At 39.8% G+C, this 15,694-nt stretch overlaps 1 protein-coding gene and 1 pseudogene across 6 annotated transcripts in view; one reads left to right on the top strand and one right to left on the bottom strand.

Annotated features, from left to right (window-relative positions):
• The window catches only part of LOC110677849 (mucin-5AC-like), a 250,795-nt gene that overhangs the window by 120,483 nt on the left and 114,618 nt on the right, over nt 1-15,694 (top strand). The gene's annotated exons all lie outside the window — the stretch shown is intronic.
• The window catches only part of LOC110678101, a 101,715-nt pseudogene that overhangs the window by 18,980 nt on the left and 67,041 nt on the right, over nt 1-15,694 (bottom strand).

The following is a 15,694-nucleotide window of genomic DNA, read 5'->3' on the forward strand; positions in this document are numbered from 1 at the left end:
AATAAGGCAAATTTGTAGGTATGTCGGCTCTTCTCCTGGCCGCCTCGGCTCGAGCCGTCATTATCGTTGTTTAGAGAGGCATTCCTTTCTGTGACTCCGCTGCCCCTCCGGTCCATTCCAATTGATGAGCTCTCTGACCGTGGGCCTGCATATGGAATGAGGCTTTTTTTCCCTGAACATTTCGAAGCAAGAAACTCAAGAACTCGAGACCTCGAACTTCTTTTGTTCCTCGGCAAAATTCAAGGTTTCGGGGTCGTTTTGGGCTCGGCGATTTTTGCTCGAAAAAAAATATCGCTCTGCGTGCCTAAATCTAGGAGGACAACCGGCGAACGATGCGATTGCGATAGCCGGTCATAAATCAAACTGCTCAAACATATTAGACACGAGAGGGAGCGTCGGAGAGGACAGAGCCGTTTGCGAGTGAGTAGACACAAGCGACGAGGCCCATTCTTCTTGATTATATTCCAGCTGTGAAAATTGATTACCTTATTCTGGCGCTGGCATTGTCGTCCTCGCTCGCTTTGGTTCGATTTTAAATGATGTCGCTTTTTGGTCGACCCGGAATACTGGTGGATGGACTTGGCTAATACAGCCGACCCATCAGTCACTTGATGGGGCGCAAAATATTAACTAAAACTGTTTTGTACTCCGGGCAGTGGTTCATTGGAATCATCTGCCATAAAGTTGGTACGCAAATGAGTTTCGTGTCCTCGCGGAGCGCAAATGGGCATAAGTGTGGGACAAGATTTAGATTCTCGCTCCAGTCTACTTTTTGGATTGCTTTTAGGTCCCATAACAACTGTGCAAAATTTCAGCTCGATCGGAGAAACTATATTTTAGCGCCAGCCGCTCAAAGTTTGTATGGGATTTACTATGGGAAAATTTACTTTCACAAATGAAAAACGCCAGAGGTCGCCCATTGATCTCTATGAAAATTCTGAACACATACCTCGATAGGTATTTTTACGATGAAGAATATTGCCGAAGACCGCGAAACAATCCGACACTTGTGTAAACAGTTATTCAATGAAAACCTATTGGCAACGCGACGTTGATTAACACGTAATAGAATAACAATAATAACAAAATCAAGCAAAATTTCTGTATAGTCTATGCTTAATAACTTTTTCACAAGCATCGGATTGCTTTGCGGTCTTCGGCATTGTTGTTCATCGTAGAAATGCCTATCGAGATTTGTGTTCAGAATTTTTATAAAGGTCAATGGGCGGCCTCTGGCGATTTTTTATTGCAAAAGTAAGTTTTCCCATAGTAAATCCCATACAAATTTTGAACGGCTGGCGCTAAAATATAGTTTCTCCGATCGAGCTGAAATTTTGCACAGTTGTTATGGGACCTAAATGCAATTCAAAAAGTGGACTGGAGCGAGAATCTAAATTTTTCATATAACCGTGTCCCAGGCTAATGGGCATAGATAATGGGGCTGTAGATGGCACATGATCCTGGAGGGTTGCGAGGTGGTAAATGTAAAGCTTAAGGCGCAAGAGGAAATGGCACAAAAGTCAAAACTGAAAAAGCAGTTTTCTCCTTTAAAAATAACAAATTGATGAAAATAAAAACACAGCCTTTTTATTTAACAAACAAAAGAGCTGTGTGTTTTTGTTTTCTTCGATATGTCTATTTAAAAAGAAAAAACTGCTTTTTCAGTTTTGACTTTTGCACCATTTTTACTTGGGCCTTAACGGGAGACGATCAAACTACCCAATCATGACCGTGATAAAACCTTAAATGTCGTTAGGAGTCGTTGATATCTTTGGTATTTGGTAGTCCTGAACCATATTCTAATTATTTCTGGAATCATCCTAGAGTTTTCAAGGTTGAACAAAGCCGATCAAGACTGTCATGTTTTCTATATCTCGATTTATGTAAGGTGCTCTATCATTCAAATTTTTAAATTCGGCTTCATAGCATTAGTTGGAGCATCTCAGTCAGGTCATTTTTGAGCCAGTAGAACTAAACAATCTCGTGGGTCGTGGGTTCGAATCCCGCTGGTCGAGGGACTTTTCGTAAAGGAAATTTTCTCGATTCCCAGGGCATAGAGTATCTTCGTACCTGCCACACGATATACACATGCAAAAAATGGTCAATCGGCAAAGAAAGCTCTCAGTTAATAACTGTGAAAGTGCTCATAAGAACACTAATCTGAGAAGCAGGCTCTGTTCCAGTTGGGACGTAACGCCAGAGAGAAGATTGTTCAATCTATTTAGACTCAGTTTTTCGCTTTGGATATGATTTTTATCTGTTATTTTCACCTTACTAGAGAGGAATTGGAAACATACCTGCGAATTCTATCATGCGGTCGTCGAGTTCGATCTCTTTGTGATGAAAGCTTCTAAAACATCGAGAATGGCGTGAGATTCTTCACATGACTTGTCTCCAGCATTCGCCCATATCAAATGATAGAATTGGATCATATCTGGGTCATTGGACACTTAAACATATTTTCGAAAAAATGGCTTATTTCGGAGAGCCGTGGCTGAACCTTCAAAAAAGTGTGATAAGCGGCTCTGTTTTGCTCAAAACCTATGAGCTAGTATTGATATAAGTTGTCTCTAACCGAAGGAATAAAATTCATCCTGAAAAAAACTGTTATAGACCTCTGAATTTATTTTTTATTAGGCTTAAAAAAAATAGAGGCATATCAAACTTTTAAGACGCAAATGCCCTTCAAACTATGACCATGGCAAAATATTTTATTGTGACCATGAAAAAAAAGTTCTCTAAAAACTCCTCCACCCTCTGATACCAAACAAACTAAAATTTTTAACAACAAAGTGTGATTTCCGAAGGTGGAAAGCTTATCACCAGAGTATACGACAATCAGACGCTATTTCTAACTTTGAGCCGACAAAACCTTCAAACTTCTTTGCTTTATTACATTATTTAGAACAGTAAGAAAAATATGACAAATATTTTCCTAGATAGCGAAGTTATGTCAGAATATAGTACAGTAATCAGAAATTACATTCACTCGCAAAAACAATGAAAATAAGGCTTGTGGATGATATATTCACGTTCAAACAATTTTCACATTTTTTTATGGGCCATACTGTATAACTGTCATTTTGTATGGGACGTCACATGGCGTTTTTCAACAGCCAACTTGATGGCAAGACGAAGTTTTCCGGGACCACGAGTTCAATATATACATGTTTGTAAAAGTGAAAGTTCGTAGACACAAGTATCAATTTGGATGTATTAAAATTAGGAATAAATTCGAGAGGGATTCGCGATAAGGGCCTATCTGACAAATCAATAACAATGAGAAAATAACCAATGAAATTTTCATGTGCAATTTTTAATCCCAATTGGAGAAAATATACTCCAACTTTAACTATTTCACTTTAATACACATTTCATAAACCTAGTTTCAAAATCCTTTCTAGAATTATGAAAAAAAATGGAATTATTTTGTTAGGTCACGACTGCTAAGTACGTTAGACAAGGCGCGCTACTAATAGAGATGGGCAAAACGGCTCATTTCAGTGAACGGATCCGATCAAAATCACTCGTTTTAGTGAACCGGATCTTTTGAACGGTTCAGTGGCTCAGCGGCTCACAAAGGAAGAGTGAACTGAACCGAGTGAACGGAAAAAAAAGAGCGATTCACTCCATATTGCGCGACATGCGTCGAAACTTTCGTATCTTATGCCTTCTCATGCTTCGTACATTCTTCCCAAGGCAACCTACGGAAAATTTCTCAGTGATATGCATCTTGGAAATTACGGGAAAATATATTAAAAGTCCACAAAATCTTTAAAAAAAAATCATTTGAACCTGAAAGAATCCCTCTTCATTTTTGGAACAATTTTTAAAGGAATCGCTTAATCAGAACATGAAGAAATCCTTGAAATACTTTTTGGAGCAATCTTTTAAACAATAGTTATTCTACAAAGTTGTCGTCTACCTACGAATATTACCTTCTGCTTTTCAATCAGAAGCGGTAGCCACAAATTCATATAATTGTAGAAGCGAAATTTTGGATAAATGTTTAAGAAACTGTACACTTCTCAATTTCTTGAACATTCCTCCAAGATTTCCCTTCTACAAATAAAACAACACAGCTTAACAAAAATGATTTTTTTGCATGTTTCAAGGACCAATATATGTGTCTCTGGTAGATTTGGGGTTGCTGAATCTGATGCCGTTCTCAGAAATGTTCCAGCACGTCACAATTTTTAGCTACAGATCTCCAAAGTTGTATAAGACATTGTTTTAATTGATGTTGTTTACATGAAATTTAAAGTATGATTTATCAAACTTTCATGTGATCTAATCCACCAAGCATGTAATATATAACTTTAACTTTCATTTCAGATATAATTTAGTTGAAATTGCACGATAAATTTAGATTAAATCGATTTTTCCAACATGCCATATTTATTGTTTCTCTTATATGGCAGAATACAATACTTTTCGAAATCATCCAAAAATAACCTTTAGGCATCTAAAATATTATGAACTTTGTTAGTAATAATTGTTGTATACATGAAGTTTGAATTCTGTGACGAATTAAGCGAATACTTTGCCATACAAGTCAGCCAACTTGCATACAAGTTTACTGAAATGGTCGAATTTTGCATTTTCGACAAATAATATCTTAAAAACTAGAGGTACTATAATATTTTTGAAAGCGACAATGGATTCAGCAACCCTTAATTTAGTAAATAGTGGTATTTTGGTGCTTGAGAGAAAAACGTGTTCCGCAGTGTAATTTGTGGCTTTTGCTTTTTATCCTCCTAGTTTCCCACCCTTAACGAATCTTGGGTCACGAATGACAGTTATGTAAGTTGTCTGCGGTCAATGTTATTGATTGTAGTAAAATCCATAACATTGGTCTGCGTCGGCTGCCAAGCCTGAATGCGAATGCACTTTGGCTATCGGCATTCTTCTGTGGAATCTTCAGCAGGTAATGCTTCATTCAGACTAGAGCTGATATTACGTAATATAAGGCAATCTAACTTTAATCACCTTTCTCTTTCCTGTTAACGCACGCAAATGCATAGTTTTCATACCGAATCTGTTTCCATAAAAACCCAACAAACAAAAAATTCCATTTCATCTTGTTGCTGGAAAGAGAAGGGTGCAAGAGCTTTATAGGCCATCTTGATATTCTAGTGAAAACTACATACAAGGTTTTTGATTTCAAGAGAGCCTATATTAAATTAAATATTCTTTATTACGTAATGTTAGCTCTAGTCTGAACGTAGCATTAGAGATCTTGCTGAACTAGGGTGTTTTATTGTAGAGTGATTTGTTTGACATTGTTATTCTCCATTCAATTTCGTGGGTTTTGCCGAGTTTTAAAGAAATCGTTGGAAAAATGTCTTCAATTAGACCCAAAAGGAATTCCTGAACCTATTGTGAGATAATTATTTTATAAGGTTAGATATTCGATCATATTTTTCGCAAGTTGAGTTGGCCAGTGCTCGTAAGAATTAATAGAAAATTAGTACTAGCTTGAAAATTGGTGTTCTTCCCCTACAAGAATAATTTTCATCGTACAGCAAAATAGCGCTCAATTCTTTTACGGTCCACTTGAAAATTTTCCGTTCTGCGGTAAAAAGAAGCAAGGTATTATAGTCCATTTTACGAAACGACAACACTGATGATATTGCTGTTACTTTCACACATTAGGGGTCATGCACAAATTACGTCACGGTCCAAGGGGGGGGAGGGGGTCGAGCCAAGCGTGACAACCCTTACGAAATTTTTGGAGTGCTCATACAAAAAGTGTGACAAAAGAGGGGGGTCGAAAAAGTTGAAATTTAGCGTGACATAATTTGTGTACCATCCCTTACGACACCGCCTTCTGTCATTCATTCATAAAATAAGCGATCAGCTGTTCAAAAACGTCTCGTAAAATGGACTGTACTCCGAAAAATTACATTTGGCAGTAACGTCATTCCTATCGCAAACTCGAACGAGTGCAAAAGAAAGCAAGGCCTGCTCTCCTTTACTATCCGCAAGACCTCATGCTTGACGATAGGAATGACGACACATGTGTTGGTAGAAAATCGTTGTTTACACGTGGGAAAAGCCTACCTTGTTGTGTATACCGTGGTCCTAGGCTTTGGAAAACATCAGAAAACAACAGTCATTAGTTTGGTTTCCAAGGTATCGTCTTAGCCAATCGATGATGCTTTGTGAGAATCAGTTATGTGATGGCTGCGGTAGCTTTCTGTTCAACATTCGAACGGAAAGTTATGTCAAAAGATGCAAAATTTTGAAGGGACCATCGTGTTATGGTATCGAGGTATCGAGTTACATAACCAGCGCACCTGCGATCCAAGTGACTATCAAGTTAGCCATGAAAACCAACTTTTACTATGGTTCTCTAACGCAATATCAAGTTACGGGATTTCGAGTAAAGAGAGATGGCTGTATTACCTAGTTGTAAGTTAGTCGAAAAGAAATGTCAGTTCAAACAGTACTCACTGTAGAAAATTTCTGCCATTAAAATGGATAGAAATTCTTTAGCGAGAAATTCTTTAGCGATTCCTTTTCAGCTGCAGATCAGGCTTCACTCGTGGTGCTCGTCTAGTCTTGTTCGACTTTGACGTTTGCGTATTACTATTACGTACAAGGTCGAAAGTGGAAAACCCTTGAGTATTTTTAACTTGATTTTGAATTCTTTTTCTCTCCCTATTCCATTCGCTCCTTCTATTCGTAGCAAAACAACCCAAAAACCATACCTCAATGTGTTAACTCGAAACTGAGTTTTTTTTTCTGTTTATGTTCGGGATGAACCACTGCGGTCAGTTTTCTTTGATCTTTCTTGGTATACCCGTGTCCTTTGTTTAATGCATGTCGTTCTACTGCATTACTATTGAAAAATAATGAAGTAGTCGTTTAGAAGTTTGTTTAGTGATGAAAAATTCGCAGTTTTTTGTAGCTTGATCGAAAGAGCACAGTTTTTCAAGTGTAACACGATTTTATTGCGCTTTAATATCTTAATTTTGATATAGTAAATGATTAAAATAGATTTAGTTCCGTCGACTCAATGACATTTCCATCTACATAATGACAGCTCGTCCCGGAGTAAAATTTGCCGAGGGGTGATTCAAACGCGATTTCCATACTAAATTCAAACGTGTTTTAAAAATAGTTCCAGGGCACGGAAAATTGTGAAACTTTGGATTCAGGCTCAGTTTTTAACGTAGAATCAGAATATGTAAAAAACAGGATACCCCTAAACAAGCCAATTATCAATCTTTACCATTTTACATCCAACTTTTTACGCTAGCCATAAAACTACGGGGGGTGAATTGAATTTGACATTTCTGGGCTACAAATTTTATAGCTCGATCTTAATAGACTATAGTTTAAGATTGTTGATTGAACATTTGTTCGTAGCTACGAGGAGCTTCATTTATGATTTTAGACATATTCTTTAAATAACTGTATGTCTTTTTAGAAATCCAAAGAGAGCAATGTGACAAGTTTGGAATGATTAAATATACCATTAGACGATGATAAACTTCACATTTCAAGAAATTTTTACATTGTTCGTTTTTGGTGGATCATCTACATCATGGTCTATACTAAATCTCGAAAACTTATTCAAATAGTCTCAAGTCAGAAAAGTGAACAAACTTACTTTATCGATCCTACGTGCTTCGCAGACGGAATTCCACACGTTCCGCTCTTACCCAACTAGATTTTTCACTTATAGAACGTTGAATTCCGGAATTACAGAACGACGTAAGTAAGAATTTCAACGTTCGCAACCCAAACGCTACTTTCACCGCTCCGTTGTATGGAGAGGCAAAGTGACTTAACCACGAATCAAAACAAAACACTACTTGAGCCGATTTCACACTGGTAGAAAAACGTCAAAAGTAACTGAATGAAGCGGCTTATCATTTTGTTGTTCAAAATTATGGCTGCATTCGTATTCGACAGATCCACTGTGTTCAAAAGTCAAAATATGCTGACCATACACTGCAAAAAAAAAACACACATTCTCTTACAATATTTATTAAACGATTCGGTCCGACCTGAGCCACCAAAAAATGAATTGGATGTTTAGTCACTATTAATTTACTCCATTAAAAACGAGAAAAAAAACCTCATCCAAGCAATTCTACAGAGCATGAAATGCCAAAATTTATAACATAGTCTTGGAATTTGCGGCCCACTAAAGCGAGGACAAAGCAAAAAATCGCGCCTAAGGAATCCCACAATACAATGCCAATGTGGATGCGAATGGAGATAGATGAAAATCTGATTTCTGATTCCTTACTTCCGTCCCGCGCTCGCCTCCCGGGTACTCCCTGCACTTGAAATGCAGAACCTTGCTGCCAGGCTCATTTTTTATCCGCTAAATTGGTGTGTAAAACGCAAGGCTCGCGCTCCCCAAAAACAGGTTTGACGGCCGTCGTGATTCACGAAGAATTCGACGGTGAGCTGCAGAGGAACGGGAGAACAATCGCAGCCAAAACGAAGTAATAATAACGGGAGGAAGCGAGAGTGAGTGATTGAAGTGTCATCAATATTCATGATATTCAGATTTCGTTGTTCCCGTTCACCCGCGCCTTTGAAAATTTCCAACCCTGCACAGTCCACCCCTGCGAATCTTATCTGCCATGGCGAGTGCGGATTTTTTGTTTTATTCGCGGGGGTTCGCATCGGGAAGATTCATTGCTTGATATAATTTTTATCCGGAAAACACTTTGCCTTGAGGCGTGTGACTTGTTCCTTGTTCCGCCCTCGTTCGCCATCTAAAGATTTTTTTTGTTCGAAAGCGAAAAAAGAATCGTTTATATGTCTCTGTCGCATCCCGACGGAGGTAATTTAAATTCATTTCGTCCGTTCGGGAAAAAGAAATCCGATCAAAGGAGGTGGGGTTTGGGAAATACATTTTCGCCCTTTTCTTTTGCTTTTAACGGTAGTGGTGGCGCTCATTACGAAATCATTATCAGTGAACCGATGACAGAAAAAAAAAATCGATCAGTGCCGCTTTCTCCAGTTGTCAAATCGGCGCTTTATCGCTTTGTCGAAACGGGTTACTAGATGGCAGCACCCTACATCGCAAGGCCAACTCGACGAATTCCAAAATAACTCATCAGAAACGAAGCCAACCGAGTGCAACCAAACTGGAAGAAGACATCGACACTCGATTGTTTTAAATTGTTAATAAAATTAGAATAATGTTTATTTTATTCTTCCTCAATCGGGCCACCGCCACAGCCTGGTCTCGCTTTGCCTACAGCTGCAGACGGTAATTTGATGCGGCGAATGACGAACGAACGCTTGCACCCGACCTATCAGACCCGGGTGCATTTGGAGTGCAGCGCGCTGCATCGGCCTTCTAGGTTGTTATTTTTTCCCCAACGTCAGCTCAAACTCGGCAAGTGGCCGCAATCTGACAGCGTTTATTATTTATTTTACGGTAATTGTCACTATTATGGCCTTGGGGAAAGTGAAGAAGAGGCATATCGGATGGGTGCTGACGGCAAAAACAATGACCACCACAAAGTGGAGTAGGCGGGTCGCAAAATGGGCGTGAGAAAGTTTCATCGGTTTGTCTGTGGTGCATTGGAAAAAAAAAGCGCCGAATATTGAAATGTGTTGATGGCAATTAAAATCAAAGTGACATTTATTGGGAGGCAAATTTTGTACCGGTTAGAGATGAATTTATTGGAAACGAGTTGTCCCGGCGAACGTTGTATTGCCACGTAGTAGGCTGTTCAATGAGGTTCTGAGAAACCCCGTAGAATATGACAGTTTTGATTTATTATAACTCATCTGGAAAGAGTTTCCTCAATTTTTATACGCACGAACACATACGAGTCCTGACCCGTGCTCGAACTATCTCGTGACATACAAACACCATTTCATTTTTATTTATTTACAAACAGATAGATGAGATATAGTTTTAAAACCCTATTAAAACGTAGTTGTCGGGATTAAACTGGGTATCTGTTCTGAAGGGTAAGTCGATAACTATTGCGACATTTTCTAACTTTCGTAACATTTTTCATACATGACAGAAATAAATCAAATTTTGATTGGTTTTTCTTCAAAGTGAGTGAGTGAGATTCCAGTCGAGATGGAAGGATATCAACAAATCATTCGCGAAAGAATTTTGTTCATCCACATGAAAATTCCTGGATTTTCGCATCGTGCCTTGGAAAAACTGATGAATATACATCATTTAACCGTTTAAGGAACCTGCAAAGGTTCCAGGAACGGAATTCATTCAGGAATTCCTCCAGAGATCTTTCCAGAAAATTCTCTTGAGAATCATCCAGCATTTCTTCCTAGAGTTCGACAATAAATTTCTCAAAGAATGTCTAAAAACTTCTTTCAGCAGTCCAACGCTGATGCATTAACATCAACATAAATTACTTCGATTATTACCACAAAGATTCACCCATGATTTCCTACAGATTATCTTCCGGCAATTCCTTCACCGATTCTTACACAATGTTACTCACGGATTCGTATATCTGTCAATTGTAATTCAAACAAAATCATCTAGAGAATCCTCCAAAATGTCCTTATGGGTTCAGATCTTCATGTTGCTATCCTTAATGGAATTCTCTCGTATTTTTGCAGTAGTTTTATCAGATAGTTCTTGAGGAAAGACACCTGAAAACCCTAGATTATCTCGTGAATGGTTTCTGTTTACAATTTTTGAAAGGATCTCTGGCACACTTCCTGAACTAATCTTTAGAAAAAAAAGCCCTGGAGGAATCGCTGGAGATATGCTTCAAGATTTTTAGAGAAATTCAGCACAAACAATTTAGGAAAATACAAAGGAAAATATAAAACACTGGTTGAATCATAGGGAAACCCATCAACTTTTGAGAACTGTCGATCATCAAACTTATCGATCAACTATCAAACGATCCAGGCAAAATGTCAAATTCCTACCAGTAATTGAACGCTAATGGCCAATAATCGCAACAAGCAAGGTCACTTTTTCGTAGGGGTCAAGCGATCTGACCTTTGGACCTGTTTCATTCAACAGCAAATCTAAACTTAACTTATCGATTAGCTGTCAAAACTCTTAGATCGTTTGATCCCGTAAATTAGCCTGAGGAAAGAAATCAATGAAATAAAACTCAGAGACGCTTACCCAAAATTTAGGGTTAGATCAGTTTGATTGTTTCATATTGTCTGATATCTACCTTAAAAATGGCTAAGATTGATTTCTAAGCAAATTTTATAAACCCATCCTTCGAAGTCCGCAATTTGGTCGCTAAATTTATCGTTGATTTACCGTTTTTAATATTTCCTTCAGCGACTTCCCCATAAATCAAATGGAACTCCATCCTTTCGAGGCACTCGAACGCAAACGAACCTCAATAAGAGCCAACTCATGCCCTTGAGGATGGGATCGTACAGCCCATCCCTTTATGCTTGCAAATGTTTTCGTCAGCAAAAAAAAAACATAGCCAAAAGACCCCTCACATCCAAATTTCCAATCGTCGGACGCTCTCAAGCGGTCACCAAATTGCCCATGCAGCATAAATTTGCGTCAGCTCAATAATGTGTCGTCTCCATGAGCAATGCCAGACTTTGAAGGGACGCTCTCTGTCCCGGCCGTTCGCAATATTTATAAAGGTACTTTGCGTGGGCTTATTTTTCTCCGCTTCTCGCATTTAATTCAATATGAAACAGCTATGCAAAAAGCCCTCTACATCGATGAAGGATTAGCCAACGCTTGCTGCGCGCAATAATTCCACTCGATTCAGTTGCCGTGCGACAGCGGAGTGCCAAATTAATGCCGATTCATTTAAAATCCCGTCAACGAAGCAAATTTGACAGGTAAACGATAAGTTGCCTTGGCAACTTGGCGCAACTGGGGCTGGACGCAAAAGGGCCGTGCACTCGCAGCTAATTAATGAATGGCGCTGGCTGTTGCCTTGGCTACTGGGCGAGTAATTATGTCAGACCGTTGGCAATGGGATTTGTAAGTAGACAAATGCGCAGAATTACGGCTACGATGAGTAACACGACGGCCCGAAAGACGGGAATGGGACAGATTGAGTACATTCTAGTTAGCGACGTTCGGGGCTTCAAAGTCAGTCAGTTGGGTGTTAGGTTCTCACACATGGGCGGAAAGAGACGCAACGATGTATGGGGGCTATGCTCTGCCACAGCACGATGCTCGTTGAGTCGGTCATGTGTGAAAGCGGAATGATGAAATTTGGAACTAGACTGGAACACACATCTACGAATGTTTCAGGAAAAACAGAAGGTGGCAGGAGAGGAGATGGTGGAAGAAACGCTACAAGCTACAACAAAACGCCCATGAAGTACGGAGAAACATATGTTTCACAACTAAAATCGTGAGGAGAACTAGACGAGACTTCCCCGTATTCTATACGTTCTTTTTTCGAGCTAAACTCAAGCAAACGTTGTTGACGGGTGGGAGAGAAACGAGAACAAAACCAAAGAAAATTCGTTGAGGCTTCTGTTTAATATCGCGGGTTAATTACATATTTAATTAATTACAACAATTAACAACGCGAGAAATAAATTCTAGTTCCTCCCATCCGAACATATATAGGATTGTTCTGAAGCGGACGATCCACCAGCTCGCTTATTTGACAGATAAACGATAAACCGTTCGACTGCCGTCGGCAGTGCTAAACAAACGACATCAAAGGAAGCTTTGCAGTGCGGCGAGATGAATGTTTACCTTTACGGCATTCGAAAAACATTCAATTAATCGATCCAATCGGTTGATGTTTACCTCCCGCTTCCGATAGAAACGCCCCCACCCAAACGTCACACCGCGAGAGCTTCCTGTTTGGGTTTATTTTGACGGCGGATAAATTTAGGCTAGCGGGAATCAAAATAGAACGCGACGCGGCATCGCCGTCACGCGGAAAACAAACATTTTACTACACGCACACGACAGATAAACGAACACTTCTGACAGAAGAGCGATAGGCGCGAGCAACTGCACCGCGCGGGTTACAATTAATCAATGTTCCCAGCTGAAATTGATACTTTCGGAGCCACTTTCGTTTTTTTTTTGTGTTGCTACCCATCAAACAAACACACGTGGATAGTTAATTGTTCAAATTAATTATAATTAACCTCACGCTGACAGCGAACATCCCACATTTGATGTTTCCCTATCAGATTGGTCCGCTGTTTTCACTTACCGACGGTTCTCGACAGCATACGTATGTTTGGGGTGCTTGTCTGAATTTGTTTCACAGCCGATAGATGGCGAGTTCTCGGAAAAAAAATCCTTCGCAATGGTTGCTATGATGCTCTGGAGAAGGGGGTGATGCCATCCAATTTGATATTGACGAAAATGCAATTTGATCTGCCGCAGGCCACAATTCACCAAATGAGCTTAATATTCCTTCGCGTAAATTTTCGTTTGTTTTATGTTGCTCCGTTTTTTCCCCCGATATGTTTCACAATTATAATTCATTGCACTTTGGTTTGTTGATTCAAGTGATCTCATTAAAGTGTGCATTGTTTCTCCGAGCGAGAGGTGGCGCGTTCATCACAGCAAGCGTGTTTATTGTTTTTATCGTTTTTCCGTCATAATTGATTGCGCACCATTCTCGTGTTCTCACAGGCTTTTTTATAATGGCCGCTGGTTTTAATTTCAGAGGTCCATTAAAAATTAATTTTAGCCGAAGAAGAAATTGCACACACACATAATTATCCTTGCAGTCATCAACGTTTTTTCGTTTTGATACCATCCGAAACCATCGAATGCATGTCATCGAACCGGAACGAGGCCAGTGCCATGACTTGCCGAGGGGAGAAATTGATTACTCCGATCAGAATCTCCTTAGGAGAGCCCATCAATATATTTCGATGACTGTTCAGTTTCATCCTATTCTCAAGTACATTCGCTCGCTCGACCTAAATTGAATCGGCGAGTGTGACAGATAAGTGGGCAGAACGATAAGAGCTGCCCAGCAATCAACGAAACAATCAATTGCACGACCGAAACTCATTTTTCGCACCGGAAATGAATCACCAGGCTCGGTACGGAGCTCCGGACTATCGGGAAGAAAAATGCATACCCAGTCAGCAGAAATCGTGCCCGGAAGCCACAAAAGAATGAGTTATCGTTTGCGCTATCGATTGGAAACTTGGTAGGGAGACACCATCTTGACAATTCGAAAATAGCTAAGCTGACCTTGGCAGGAAATGTGGCTTCGTCTTGAGATAAACGCTGGTATACAACAACGTCACGTAGTGTGAAATCAAAGACGAAATAAACTCATTTGAGTCTACGGTTGGACATCGTCCTGATGATGGGCAGCATCAAGCCCGAAACCGGTCGTTAAAAAAGGTAATTTATATGTCCTTTTAACGTTTGTAAGAACCATAAGTGTTGTGTCCTGTCTCGCGTCGCGTCGTGTGATCAGGATACAGAGATCTTTCAAACTTGTGTATTGAATTAATTGAACCAAGCAAATCAATGTAGTACTAGAAAGAAGTATTATTAATTTTAAGCCAAACTACTACGTCTTTACTTCGTCTCTGACAAAACGGTCTTCTTTTTACGACAATAACCGTCTGGTGGTGTCCTTTGATGTTCCGTCCCCGACGTCTCGACCGATGACGGCGTCCCGGAGGGTGAAAGAAATAAATTCATTTTCTCCTCTCATCACCCCGGCCTAGGCGGTATTGCCTTCCGGACAATCGACCGGACAGCATCCAGAGTGGTGGGCACTGGTGGTCAGGGGGGCAGGGAAGTCGTTATCGCGCGTACTGACGACTATACTGCTACTGGTGCTGCTACGTGCCGGGACCATGCCGAAGGTGATTACTCGCCCAAATGATGGTGCATCAATCCCGGGCGCACCCCGACTTAAGATTGGTACAACAACTGGGGCCACAAATGGCACAGACATTCGGGCGTGCGCTACTTGTATTTGTGCTGGTTTGATGTGAATCTGGGATCGTTTGACAGTAAAAAGATACCGAAAAGCTAAACATTACATATAATTTGCAATTGGATTAGATAGACAAATTGCTGTGAAGATTTGCGAAAAAGTTACACGTCTTCTCAGTGAGAATCGAACTCACGACTCCCCGATCTCTAGTTGGGGCGCATTACCACTACGCCATGAGAGGACTCATGAACGCAGAAGTTAACCTGAATTCGATTTCAGCTCAATAATCACGTGGTCCGTTTTCGCAAAGTCCACCTCTTTCGGAAGAATTAGATGCCCATCCAAACACAACGCTTTCTATAGAGCGGTTCCACGCCAAATCGGTAAACGATGAAACTCGACTACCTTGGATTCAAATGGAATTTTGCACATAGTTTCGATATAATAGAATAAGTTTTTTCCACTGGTGGAGAGACCATTTAAAATCAAGAGTAACTTCTGATAAGGGCGTAAGTATTTTCAGTATCACCATTTAAAAAAAATGTACCTCGAAAACCGTTTGTTATAGAGAAAAGGTGTCTGAGGAGGGATGGTAGACAATCAAATAGGCTTTGTAAAAAAAATATACACTTATAAAAACTAACTGCGGAGTCCAGTGGTGAATGAAATGCGCAATAATATCCCATTAACTTTATCTTTGACACAAATAAACGAATTGTTGAGAAGTAACAATATAATTAACAATAATATAACAATATGTAACAATATTATTAGCCGCCACCAATCCCTCCAAAATGATCCGTCAAACAAACCAAGACAAATACGGAGGCAATGAAAACAATAGT

The sequence above is a fragment of the Aedes aegypti genome, chromosome 3 (assembly GCF_002204515.2).
Source record: "Aedes aegypti strain LVP_AGWG chromosome 3, AaegL5.0 Primary Assembly, whole genome shotgun sequence".
Taxonomy (NCBI): Eukaryota; Metazoa; Arthropoda; class Insecta; order Diptera; family Culicidae; genus Aedes; species Aedes aegypti.